Here is a 14,703-nt window from a genome sequence, read left to right as displayed (position 1 = left end):
TCTGTCCGTGAAAACGGCTGGACAATCACCTCCAAATCAATCGATAGGATTCAAACTCTCAATGTTCCACATACAGCAACCTACGACCAGCGTCGGTTACTCACGCACTCACACATACGCTCCCTGTCATCCGTGGATTGTCAAGGACGTCTCATGACTCCCACAATCTCTGGTCAACAATCTCAACTCTAGGTGTCTTCTACACCGCAAACTCTTATCCCGGGATATCAAAATCAAATCTCTTGGCCCGCGTGCGCTCACGGTCCAATCCTCAATCACACGGCACTCATTCTAGCTCTGCAAAACACACACTCAAATCAGCACCACAATCTAACAAACATCTCCCTGTTCATACTCACGCTACCACAAACTGCTACTTCCGCCGCACCGCTACTCTTCGTCGGTTTCCATCAACCGCCGTCGTCCTCCGCTCACAATCCAATGGATCACCATCGCTCGAACTCTATGGGACTCAGTAATCTCTTATCTTGATCTAGATCTCCCCTTACTATCAGAGATAACCATCCTACTCTGCTACCAACTGATAAAGCTGGATTCTTATCTAATTGTATCTTACCATCTCTAAGAATCCTCAGGTCGACTGAATCTTTGTACCTGCTGAATAGTGTGAAGGGAAGAACATCGATTTCTCAATATAGCCAATAACTTCAATTTATACTTCAAAAATCACTGACTCCGAATTCTAAAATTTAGTGTTTATTACAAAGCCAAAAATAATTGCACATACAAGCACCTCATCACAAGGTTAAGAAAATAAATGGGCACTAGTACAAAGAATATCCTACGCAAGAGTCTCATCCGACTTAGAATAAGAAGAATAGTTAGCTCCAGAAGCATCAGGTTATAGGTTATAACTGCTCTAATCTCTATGTTAGAAGTCATTAACCTAAAAAGGGAAAGCAATTAGTCTATCCCTACACTATCCCTAAGATGACATCCCTACTTAGCATTTTTCCACAGGCAAGAGAGGAAAAGGTGTCAATAGTGATGACTTGCTTAGAAGTGCACTCACTTTGCTTAATCATTAACCGAGGCTACAGAGCTCGTTCTAAGATGCTCCTTCTAGCTTCCCATCTAATCCTCAACTGCTCAACCCTCAGGGTACTGTCCCTAATTCAACATCACAAAATAGTAGAACACGCCCTCGTCACACCTCTTCAGCCAGGTCTTCCTTCTGTATTTTTCCACCGAAACATCCAAAGACGGATGGATTGACCTTGGGTCCCAGGCACCTTCTCTGCTCATAGTATCAAATCTGCATTATAGTGTACTCCATGGTTGCTTCTCCTACTGTCCTAACTCCTAAAACAAAGGGTTTGTTTTCCTAACAAGCTAGGTGTCCTTGCACCTGAAACAAAAAAATGGGAACGAGAAACTTTCCACTCTCTGAGATCTGCTGACTTTCTCGAAAACCCAGAGCCTTTCCAAGGGAAACAATTTTCGACCTACAATATTCAGCTAACATAAGAACGAATAGGCCATTCTCTGAAACGTATGTGCGATCAGGCCTTTGCACAATTCAAACACACAATTCTAAAATCACATTATATGCATTGATTACATTGTACTTCATACATGAAAAAGCAAAACTATACGTGCAAACTTTAATATGGTGCACGTTTAAACCTAATGCATCACATTATACGTGAACTAATTCATTATGCATCATCTAAAATACATTTTCGATTAAACACTACATTGATCTGCACAATTGATGTCATTACGTTTCTATTTGCACTATTATATGCTACCTTTAGTACTACATTTCTAAACAACACATTAATATTTTCCTCCTAAATATGTGGGTGTGGGCTATCAGTGACTATGATGAACCCCTACAATTTCGGAATAACATGGCGCTCTATCATTACTAAATAGAAAAGCTTTCCAAGTTGTCTTTTGGAATCTAGAATGTGACGTACCTCAAATTCAACATGACCTCCTCTGACTATTGTGGGTGGTGGTGGTTTAGGATGTGAAGAGGGATAGTAGGGTTTTAGTAAAGATGTGTGAAATACCGGGTGTGAGTGGAAATCCTCTGCTAACTCTAAATTAAGGGCTACTGGATTGATCACCTTACCAACTCTGTAAGGGCCCTCATATCTTGATTGTAATGTACGGGGTCCATCAAGTGATAGATTCTTTGTAGCTAACCAGACCTGATCTTCTACAGTGTATGATGGGGACGGACGTCTCTAGCAATCGGATTTTGCCTTCATGAGCCTTTAGGACTTTTGTAACTCATTTTTAAATTCTGTCCAGATTTTCGGTAAATTCTTTTGGTGGGTGCAGACTGCAGGAATTGCTGCAATATCAACTGGTAACTCCAAAGGAAAGGTTTTAGGATGATAACCAAAAGAACAGTAAAAGGGTGAGACTCCTCTGTCTGAATGGGTATTATTGTTATATGCAAACTCAGCCACCGGAAGAACCTCAAACCAACTGTTAGTACATGTAGGGCCAGATGTACGATCCTAAATTGCATGCGCAAACGGGTTTGCGACCCGTTTGCGCATGCAAAATGTCACAGGGCCATGTACAATTCCTAAATAGCGAGTCGCAATTTATTTGCGACTCGCTAATTAGGAATTGCCAGTTGCTATTAGGAAGGGACGTGCCAAGGGCGTCCCTTCCTAATAGCTAGTCTCTACCCTATGTAGAACTGTTGTAAGAAATTGGATACTGATTGACCCGGACTGAATACCTTGGATTAAAGTGGACAACGTGAACACTTGTGTTTATGAACATCATTTAACTTTGGACCTTTTATGTGCACGGATTGGAAAATGTGTTATGGTCCATAAATAGTAACCTGGGCAGAATTAGCTGCATGGATCACACCTTCCATTGAAACCTCCAAGGCAGCCTCCAAGTTGTCCACTGCTATGTCAAAAACATTATCTCTAAGTAGTATTTCAAGTTTGGAAGCAGGCACTACAGAAGATTGGGTGGTGGGGCAGGTTGACGAGGGAGACCCCACTTTGGCCTAATGGACGGCTGCCCCAGCTGGCTGGTCTTGCGGGCTTCCGTGAATGGGACTACATCGGGATTTCCACCCTGGGGGATGTGATGCATGGTACGGTCCTTAAATCCTTCCAACAGCTCCAGATCAATTTCCAGATGCCCAAGACCCAATTTTTCAAGTATCTACAGTTCAGACATGCGATTCTCCCTAGTATTGCTGGGCTGGAGTCCCATAAAATCTCTAAGATCTATCAGTCTCTTGTCACTAATAGCCCCACTACCTTGAATAAAATCAGACAAGCATGGGAGGGAGATCTTGGCCCACTGGAGGAGGAGGATTGGACAGAGACCTTATATTCTCCTAGGGAGGCTGCAATAGCAATGCGCATCAGACTGATACACTTTAATTATCTCCACCGGGTATATTACACTCGTGTCATATTGTGCTGGGCCGACTTGGTGACTTCTCCACTATGCCTGAGATGCGGCCAGGAGAATGGCACCCTCTTCCACACGGTATGGCAGTGTAGAGTGATTGTGAGGTTCTGGAGGGGAGTGGTTGCATGCTTGATGGAGGTCCTGGGATGGGAGCTCCCTTATTCACTTAAACTGGGATTGCTACACATCATGGAGGGGGTAATATATATAAGCACCACTTGCTGCTCCTAGGGTTTATACTTGTCAAGCGCGATATTGCACGGAATTGGAAGGCGGTAATGGCGCCCTCCTTAACGGTATGGAAGACTGGGATGGACTTTAACATGGGATTGGAACTCCCAATATTTAAGGCACAGGGTCGCCCACAAAAACATGGAAAAGTATGGAAAAGATGGGCAGAATATAGAGGCCTCCCCCTGGATCCTACAGGAACAATTGATGAGACGATTTAAGGATTGGATACCAGAATATTTTGCAATATAGGGATAGTACTGGAGAATCCAGCCTATGATGCTATGGATGTGAAGGGTCTACATGGGTTGCGGGGTAATGACAGTGCATGGGAGGGTAGGGTGTTGTTGTTAAATTTTCATTGTATTTCATTATTTGTTTTTCTTAAAAAGTCAACACAATTATTGTATTGTGTATGTGGCAGCTCCCCTCTGGGTTACAGAGCACTGCATAATATCTGAAGCTTGACTCAATAAAAATTGTTTAAAAAAAAAAAACATCATCTCTATAGGAAGAGCACGCTGTTATTTCGGACTCTCATTGCCTTGAGTGTGTTTTGTATTTAATAGAAAATGAAACTGTTTTTTCCGATTGCTCCTGGCCTATGGCCACGGCCTGTTACATGTGCTCACGAACTGCCGGGAGCTTTGCCTCTGGTTCATTTGAATGTGTGGCATCGCATTGCGAGCCCTCGGGCTCTATAGCGGCCGGCCTTGGTGGTTGTAGGCCCTTGTATGTATTTTATTGTGTAATAACGGTTTCTAATAAAAAAAATAAAAAAAAACAAAAAAAAAAACACAATTATTGTATTGTGTATGTGGCAGCTCACCTCTGGGTTACAGAGCACTGCATAATATCTGACTCAATAAAAATTGTTTAAAAAAAAACATCGTCTCTATAGAGGTAACTCATTTCATGTTTTTGTTCTTCCTAATACGACAACAGGGAATATTCCAAAGCTGCTTTTAGGCCCCTCTCCTCATCTTCAGTGTTCTGGCTCATGATGTCAGTGGAGAGCTGAATGGCCAAGTGCATGTTAACCTTCTTGTCAATGTTACTCCCATTTGATAAGGACACCAGTGGCATTTGTTTGGTTTTATCCAGCTTACGGTCCTCAACATCACTGACATTAATAACTTCCTCATTCTGGGACAAAGGAAATTAACTGTCCTCTCTAAACTTTCTTCTTGAAAACTCTTTGTTGTTCTCATCATTGGACCCTGGGACAGGTCGACTAGGATAGCTGTATAAGGTCTATCTCATCTTTAGGCCCTTCCTTGTAGAGGTCATCAAATATCCCACTCTGGGTCTGTACTTATGGAGTTTCTGGCAACGCGCCAATTTCTGTCACCCCCATCCACTTTATCTTCAATGGCTGCAATAATAGTTTCGATGTACTCAAGGTCTGTGGTGGGCTCAGTCATTGGGGTCTCAGACAGAATCTCAGCTGTGCTGGGTCAGATCATTTCAAAGCTGGGAACAGCCTGGAGAAGTGGACCATCAAATTTGTGTTCAATGTCCGAAGGGGTACAACACAGCTGTCACGTGCCGAGCACACATTGGTACCACATCTTCAACTCCCTCAGCATGTTCCGCCCTCGCTCCTCCCTCAGGAAACGGGTGATACCAGGGTGCTCCAGCTACAACATTCATGATGCCCCTTATCACTTCCTCAGCAGTCTGGCAGAACCCCGCACCTACATGGATTCTGAAGCTGGTGATGTCCCTCCCCTCCAGTGGCTCAATGAACACCTCGGACATGCTGGCCAGCAGCTCGTGGCTGTAGACCTGCAGGTACCCCAGCATGGCCGGCTCCATAGTAATCACAGTGTCCTGTTGGTGGTATTCATGCAGGAAGGTGTGCAGTTCCTGGTGGTTTTCCTGCTCATACTCTCGAGTGTAGACAGCCTGAACACAGTCCTGGCCCAAAGTCCTCACAGAGCAGCAGCTGAGGGAGGCTAGTAGTTCCCGCCACTCTTCGGAGCGGAGGACACGATAGCTAGTTTCAGGTAAAAGCATAGCAAACTCACACAGGGTGTCCTTCAAAATGGCAGAGGCAGTCTGCACTGCCTGCACTGAGGAAGCTGTGATAGTCAGAAGGCAGTCCGCCACCATGTAGGACGCTGAAGGCTCTGTGCGTCACAGCATTTCTTCCAGCCGTGAATGGATATCATCGCGTTGGACAAATTCCAGGATCAGAGCACAATAGGGTATGTGTGACTGTCTGGCCCCCTCCTCCCCAGGCGGCCAAGATTTATCCCTGAACCTGCTGGCACTGCTCCGCCTCCTGCCTTGAGAGCCACACATCATTATGGTCCAACTGCACCACTACTTCAGGAAAGGCAGTACCCCGCTCTGCCAGCTCTGGGCTGTGGTGCAGGAGTTCAATTTCCAGGGCTCCTTAAATCGATGTAGAAAGTTGTGGTGGGTTCTGCAACAGGCTCACTCTCCTGTTTCATTCCAGTGATATCTCTGTCTGCCAGCTCCTTTGAATGGGGAAAGGGATTGCATGGGAAGACCTGGAGCACGCAGTCATAGAGCCGATGTGGCTTTTGGAGCACTCGGTCTGTAACTTCTCAGCTCCTGAAGGTAACTATTGCTAATCTGGCCTCTTTCAGAAAACTTACATCCTTTACGTCTCCACCACCACTGTGCTTGCTATCGAAGTAGAGCTTGAGGAGGTCTGGCTTTATTTCAAGGTCCAGGCTACAGACAAGCACCCGGTCTGTCCACTGCACCCGTGCCACTGATATAGTAAGGCCTTCCAGCAAACGTTGGCTCCAGGCTTGAGAACTCTGCTTCAGTCAGCAGCTTGTAGCAATAATAGTGGTTACTAGGGAAAGTGGCGCACACACCAGTCTGGTCTTCGGTTGTCCCAACAGAAAATATACAATTATATAGGGTGCTTAAAGAGGAGGTAGAGTCACAAATCTTCCTCAATAGAAAATAGACAGCAGTCTATTTCCTCAGACGTTATATTTGAGTTCCAAGCACTCCACAATCAATTCCAAGTCCGTAGTTCACATAAGTTTCCAATGTCTTTTATTCAGACATTATAGTTCATAATCATTTGGATAGTTCCTTTGGCGCAGAATTCTTAACAAGACATAACAGCTTCATGCCACAGCTTCATGCCAGCACATGTTTCGTCCGTTTATATATAAGACAGGACTTCATCAGGGCTGAAACAGATGTGACAATAATGTCAGGAATGAGAGGATTCTGGATGAACCCATTCACCCTCTTGGTGTCATGCATTGTAAAGAGAAGAAAAGAATGGTGCAGGCTTGTGATGAGATTAGTCTTCATATAAAGACAAGATAATCATAAGTGAGAAAGCTTCCACCTAACAAGGTCAACACCTGATGTGAAAAGAGATCCTAACTCCACATCAGAACAGAACGCGTGTTAAAAGACGTCACAACCCAAAAAGAGAGAGAATGAAAATATATATCACCATATGTGTAAGACCAAACTATACACTCAGCCTCCTAATATCAGGTAAATTGGCAAGATAAAAATATGCGGCTCACCTTATTCATCACATATGATAACGCTCACTAGATGGCCGTTGTAATTCCAAAGTATGGCTATTTGCATATCAAACCTAAAAAGATTTCATAAGAAAGATAAATCTCTAAGTCCTCTAACTGGTATCAGAGAGAAATGGCAATCCAAATCGTACTACTTACCACAATATTAGGAGTCCATCCTCACGATGTTGAGATGGAAAAGATATAACATGCACCCGAAATCTGAAAATTGAATATAACCAAATGTCACCCATCTTTATCCTAGATGAGCCACAACTATATATAGAAATTCCATAAATACAAAGCAAGAAAAAGTACTCCACATGCTAAACAAACCAAGGCTCTGAGCCATACGACAATATGGTGAAAAAGGACGGAGTCCATAAATTAACTGTGTACGTATATCAAAATCACTATCTAGAGGACTCTTGTCCGCAATAAATATATGGTGCAACCCCACACTCCCAAAAAATATATATAATGTGTCCATGTTTCAAGAATAAATGCTCGATATTGCCTGTTATAACTTGCACAACAACGATAAATGAAGAGCTCATATACTGTAAGGGTCCTTAAAATTGCTGTACCCGGGAAAACTAAAATACCTTATCCCATTGTTCATTAATTTCAAACGTATACCATAAAAGAATATCAAAAGGGGCCCCCCCAAATGGGAAATAGAGTTTTTCCCATTTGGGGGGGCCCCTTTTGATATTCTTTTATGGTATACGTTTGATATTAATGAATAATGGGATAAGGTATTTTAGTTTTCCCGGGTATGGCAATTTTAAGGACCATTAGGATTCAGAAGCAGAGCAACACCCATCCAGGAACGGCAACAAAGAATGCAACAAATCCGGCGGGGAATACCATCCGCCCACAAGGAAAGAACAGAACTGGCGAGATTGTCAAGCGCCTCCTCTTCCGGGAGGAGGTGCTTTATAGGGGCGGGGCACAGAGAGATGCCTGTTCCTGATGCAGCGACCCTGGGGATTCTGGGATTTGTAGTGCACTGGGCGCCTGTTACCACCACTTTGGGTGTCATGCACACAGAAGCTGGAAGCCTGGTAAGTGAGAGCATATCTGTGTTGTATGATCGCGACAGAACCCCCTCTCGAGGACCGCCGACTTGGCGGTCGTCCCGGCTTACCTGGATGTGTTGCATGAAAGCATTCCAACATGGCAGGGCAGTGGAGATTCTGTACTGGCTCCCAGGTTCTATCCTCCACCCCAAACCCTTTCCAATCCACTAGATACTGTACCCACCCCCTGACCAACCGGGAGTCTAGGAGTTCCCTTACCTCATACTCATCTTGGCCATCTACCTCCAAAGGGAGGGGGCGGTTCGGTAACCTCATGCTAGTGGGGCAGGGCTGGAGCAGGGATACATGGAATACAGGGTGTATATGCCATGAACGGGTTAAGGACAACCTCATGGCCATGGGATTTATCACTTCCTCAATACTATAAGGGCCTATGTATCGGGGTTTCAATTTATCCACCCCCTTGAGATGAAAGTTCTTAGTGGCAAGCCATACCTTGTCCCCCACCTGATAAATGGGTTCTGTGGCTCTTTTCCTATCTGCGAAATGTTTCTGTGCTGTTTGTGCTGTGGCTAGATGTTGTCTGGCATCAATCAATACCGCTCTGAGATGTGCGTGATGTTCGTGGATAATGGGAAGCCTGGAAACTATTGGCCATTCAAATGGGAGCATGTTCGGATGGTGGCCATATAGGCAAAAGAAAGGGGAACAGCCCAACGTAGTGTGGTCCGCGTTGTTGTAGGCAAATTCTGCCATCCAAATCAATGTGTACCAGTTCCTGTTATTTTGCAGGGTAAAACAACGTAAATACTGTTCCAGAGTTTGATTCAGGCGTTCTGTTTTACCATCTGTCTGGGGATGGTAACTGGTGGAAAGCCTGGCGTCCACATCCATGGTTTCACATAATGCTCTCCAGAAACGTGAGGTGAACTGAGTCCCCCTGTCAGTGATGAGAACGCTGGGTATTCCATGTGCTCTGACCACGTGTTAAAGATGAGGGCCAACTTGGAGGAGGTGGGTAGCCATTTCAAAGGGATGAAATGTCCCATTTTTGTCAGGTGATCTACTACTGCCAGAATGGTGGTGTAACCCTCACAGGGGGGCATCTCCACGATAAGATCCATTGACACGGTGTGCCAAGGCTGAGGAGGAATGGGTAGTGGTCGCAGCAGTGCTGCGGGTTTAGAGTGGCTGGACTTTCCCTGGGTACACATGGAGCAATTCCTTATGTACTCCTTGGTATCGTTTCTTAGCGTAGGCCACCAAAAGGAACGTTTGATGCATGACACTGTCTTGTAAACCCCCATATGTCCTCCTAACATTGAGTCATGGGCCCAAGCCAGCACTTGTAGTTGCAAAGAGGTGTCCAGTATATACAATGCATGATAATGGTACAACAACTCATCCCTCACTGTTCGGTATTCAGGATCCTCATGGCTCCAAGCCCGGACATCCATATCAGGCAGAGATACTCTTACATCTTCTAGGAAGTCTTGTGATGTGATTAGCGCCAGGGATTTGTACCAAAGGCTGAGTCCGAGAGTATCGAGGGTGGTTCTGTGATATCCTGCAGTAAGCTCTCCACATGATCATCTAGGCGAGATAAGGCATCCACTTTTCCATTTTGTGGTCCTGGACGGTACTTGATAACAAAATCAAAATCAGAAAAAAAGAGGGTCCATCGCAATTGATGTAAGGGCTTTGGTGGTTTTCAGAAACAACAAGTTTCGGAGGTCTGTGTATATTTAGATAGTGTGATGTGCTCCCAAAAGATAATGCCTCCACTCCTCACAAGCCCGTTTGATGGCCAGCAGCTCTTTGTTTGTGATGGAATAGTTTACTTCACAGGGAGTACGTTTCCGGGAGAAGTAGGCCACAGGGTGTATCTGTCCAGTTTCTGGATGCCGTTGAGACAATACTCCCCCAATGGCATACTGCGAAGTGTCCGTTTCAACGATGAAGGGGAGCTCTGAGTCAGGATGCCGCAAGATGGGGACCTGAGTGAACATCTTTTTTAGGTTTTGAAATGAGCGATCTTCTTCTTCGCCCCAAAGGAAGGGAGTGTTTTTCCTTAACAGACAAGTTATGGGGTGTATGATTTTTTAAAAATCCTCAATAAAACGCCTGTAGTAATTTGCGAACCCCGGGAAACTCTGTACCGATTTGACATGATGAGGGGCCTTCCATTGTGTTATCGCTTCCACCTTGCCCGTATCCATCTCGAAACCCTGTGCGTTGATCACATAACCTAAGAATGTGACTTCCTGAACGTGGAACAGGCATTTTTCCAGTTTAGCAAATAGCGAGCGTTGTTGTAGCCTGTCCAAGACTGCCTTTACATGACTCACGTGTTCCTGGGAGTTGGACGAGTAGAGGAGGAGATCGTCAATATAGACTACACAGAACGTTTCTAAAAAACCCTGAAGAACCTTGTCCATGAAGTACTGGAAGGCAGCTGGGGCATTAGCGAGCCCGAAGGGCATCACCAGATATTCGTAAAGCCCGAACTTTGTTCGAAACGCCGTTTTCCACTCATCTCCGCTTTGAACTCGCACCAAATGATAGGCTCCTCGTAGATCCAATTTCGTAAAATAACGAGCACCCTTGAGTTGGTCCAATAACACTGGTATCAGCGGTTTTTGATGGTGACCCTGTTGATTGCTCTGTAGTCTATACAGGTTCGAAGTTTGTCGCAGTCTTTCTTAGGAATGAAGAAGAGAGGGGAAGAAGCAGGTGATGAGGAATGTCTGATGAACCCAGACGCCAAGTTTTCCTCCAGATAGTTTTTCAGGTAATGTGTCTCTGGTTTGGTGAGAGCGTAGACCCTGCTACAGGGGATCACGGCTCCGGGCACTAAATCAATACGGCAGTCATACACTCGATGCGGAGGGAGTTGAGTGGCCTGCTGTTTATCGAACACAGGTTGGTATTCTTTATAGCCCATCTGTAAGGTGGTGTAACAGCAATATAGGTCCTTCTCACATCCAGTAGCCAGAAGACCTGCCATTGTATCGCCGGTTCCTTCCTGACGTATCACTTGTTCGGTGCAATGCTCTTTACAAAACTCGGAACTCAGAGATACAGTGCGGGCTGCCCATCGAACGAGTGGATCAAGTAGAGTTAGCCATGGCATGCCTAATATGAGGCGGAAATGCGGGGCATCAAAGAGGTCAGACTGAATATTCTCAAAGTAGTCCGCCCCAAACTGCATCATGAGGGGAACAGTTTGATACCTTATGGGTCCAGAAGTTAGTGCTGTCCCATCTACAGCCTTCACAGTTTCTGGGTTCTTCTTTTTCTCCCATAACACCCCGATGTTCTGGGCGTACTTTTGGTCTATGAAGTTCCCAGTAGCTCCAGAATCTAGTAAAGCAGCTATTTCCATGGGTTGTTCATTCGTAATCCAAAGAGTGACACATACGTTCAGGTGTGCCACTGTGGTCTGTATGGTGTTGGCGATGACTGAAGAGATCGTTACTCGTCCAGTACCCGACCCAGTGATCGCGTCCTGACTCGGGCTCTTCAGTTTTCCGACGTCGCTGCTCAAGCCTCTTGCTGGAATACCGCTGCTTGCAGCTGTTGAGAGTTGGGTCGATCCGGGAGTTTTATCCGGGCTCTGCACTCCCTGATGAAGTGCCCACTCTTTCCACAATATATACAGAGCTTCATCTTCCATCTTTTTTCTCTCTTTTCTATCGTGAGAGGACCTCAGATACCTCCGATCTGTATGGGTTCTTGTCCTTCTTGGGGTTTGGCATGCTCTTCGGGGGCAGGTTTGGGTCTAGGGAACACAAAACGGTTTTCCCCCTTGTTTCAGTCCCCTCTTTTTTCTTGTAGACGGCGGTCCAATTGTACAGTAAGATTGATCAATTCTTCGCATGTTTGAGGCGGCTGTACCACTTGGGACAAGACGTCCTTTAACTCTCCACGTAATCCCTGGTAAAATAGAGTAGTTCGCTTCTACTGGGGCCAGTCAGTTTTTACGATGAGACGATTAAATATGGTTATATAGGTTAATAAATCCTGAGATCCTTGTCGAAGGGTAATCAACGCCTGATCCAATGACATCATATGGGACTTCCTGTCAAATAGCTTCCTCATTTCTAAGTAAAGGTTTGTGAATCTGTGTAAAACGGGATCGTTTCGCTCCATCAATGGGATAGTCCAACTGGCAGCGTTCCCTCACATGTATGACATCATAAATGCGTTTTTTGCAGCCCCATCTTGGAAGACTGCAGGTTTGCACAAGAAATGCATCCGGCATTGATTTAAGAATGTTCCAAATTTCTTGGGATCCCCATAGAAACGTTCAGGAGTTGCCAATGGAATTCCAGTGTTTTGTATTACATGGACGGTGGGAGTAGGACCTATGGGCTGTGAGGGAGCAGGGGTAGAGGAAAAGAACCCATCCCCTTGTGTATTGTCAGCAGAGGGTGTAGGGATGGCCTGCGCTAGAGGGGGAGGCGTCCAATCGTTAATGTAGGAACTCATTCCCCTACTGTCTGTCTTGCCTTTTCTAGATAGGCCAGCTACCTCCCTACGTAAGGTACCCATCTCCTTTTTGAGTTCCTGGTTTTCTACTCTGGAGGTATGAACCTCCTGCTGAAGAGCCGCAAGGCTCTCCAACAAGGAGGATAGCACTGCGCCGGTATCCATCGTCCAGGCTGGGTGACTATCTTGGGCTTGACAATCTGTCACGATGTGTCAGCAGTGCAAGATAATAAAGATGCCCCTAACCTCGAGTATCGGCCAGCGGGACGATGGTTGGTGAGGAGCCCCCCACCTTCCCTGAGCGCAACCTCCCACAGAGCACTATACACTACTGTGTAAGGGAGCACCCCGGGGAAAAGGGAAGTGGATAAAACAAAAAAGATGTTGCTGCACGGACTGTTCCTCATCTCCCTATGTCTGATCTGGGGTCGTGGAAGTCGTCAAACACCCTCATCATATGAGTACTATGTATAAGAGAAGAGAGATAGTTTTTAGAGCATGTACAGGAAAGACTAGGCATACACAGGTGACCTTAATACTTTCAAACACTCACAGTGTGATTGGCAGCAAGAAGTACATAGTTGGCAGAGAGCACAGTTCCTAGAGAGAGCGAGAGTCTGATGTCTTGGGGCTCTCGCAAATGCACCAGGACCTGAGGTGCTCCACAGAACAGTCCAAATGAAATAAAAAATCTGCTAGCAGTCTGAATAAAGCTTCAGACTCAGGAACGAAGCTTGTCCCAAATGAAAGAAAATAAGAAGAGTCCCAAATGCCAATAATGTAATGTGTATCCACAGCGCTGTTTGTACTGGCCACAGCGGGGAAAACACCCGTACTGTAATAGCGGATTGCACCCAGCTGCGCTCCGAAACTTCACCTCGGCCGTCTGTCGGGATTCAGAAGCAGCACAACACCCATCCAGGAACGGCAATGAAGAATCCAACAAATCCGGGGGGAATACCATTCGCCCACAAGGAAAGAACAGAACTGGTGAGATTGTCAAGCGCCTCCTCTTCCGGGAGGAGGTGCTTTATAGGGCGGAGCACAGAGAGATGCCTGTTCCTGATGCGGCGACCCAGGGGATTCTGGGATTTGTAGTGCACTGGGCGCCTGTTACCACCACTTTGGGCGTCATGCACACAGAAGCTGGAAGCCTGGTGAGTGAGAGCACGTCTGTGTTGTATGATCACGACAGGGGTGAACAGGGAGAAGAGACCAGGGGCGGGGGAAAGGAACAGACCCACCTAACACTCTTTCCCTGAGACCCGGTGGTATACTGCCTTGAGACCCACAAAAGAGGGGCTAAAGCACAGCCCTATTCTCAAACCAGGGGAGCTGCTGATTGAGAAAGCAGGATCCCCAATTGCCGTATCAGGCTAACCTGTGAAGAAGCTATTCCAGGTCTTCTTTTTTCCTTCTTATTTTCTTTAATTCTTGTGTTACCTTTCCTTTTGTTTGGATGTATTCCACCTTTTTCTTTCAATCCAAATTGCGGCACCGGATGGGTGGGGTGAAGGGTGCACGTTTCTCTGAGCCCCCACAAAAACACTGACTGACCGCTCCTTTATCTTTCTAATCTCGAGCCTCCGGGAAAGGCCACTGAAGAGAGGGAGAAAAGGCGAGACGGAGGACACAAGACCAGTGAAGCCGGAGGAGGAAATCCTGAAGGATGGAGAAACACACACCCCACCTATATCTGGACACTTCTCTGACCCTAATAATACCGTCACCATTAAGAAGTATATACAGCCTCCGCGTCTGTTTATCTGGCCTGCACTTCCACAGTACTCCTCACTATCACAGTTGGTAACGTATTCAACACAGAGCTCCAGGACTTCCTGACTGAGGCCTGGCTTCAGGCCCATCGGCACCACCTTTACCCTGTGTCTGGGGGGCATCCTACAGTCAGTCAGCTCCATGTTCAACAGCCGGTGCTGCTCCTTAGAGAGGCCCCTCTGAGCATCCCCAGGATTTTCAAAGAT

General features: G+C 46.0%; 1 pseudogene; it reads right to left on the bottom strand.

Annotated features, from left to right (window-relative positions):
* Positions 1–2,812: 2,812 nt before the first annotated feature.
* On the bottom strand, positions 2,813–9,354 carry LOC146866885 (uncharacterized; annotated as a pseudogene).
* Positions 9,355–14,703: the final 5,349 nt, after the last annotated feature.

The sequence above is a fragment of the Triturus cristatus genome, chromosome 1_2 (genome assembly GCF_964204655.1).
Source record: "Triturus cristatus chromosome 1_2, aTriCri1.1, whole genome shotgun sequence".
NCBI classification, from domain to species: Eukaryota; Metazoa; Chordata; class Amphibia; order Caudata; family Salamandridae; genus Triturus; species Triturus cristatus.
This window is presented reverse-complemented; position numbering and strand designations above follow the sequence as displayed.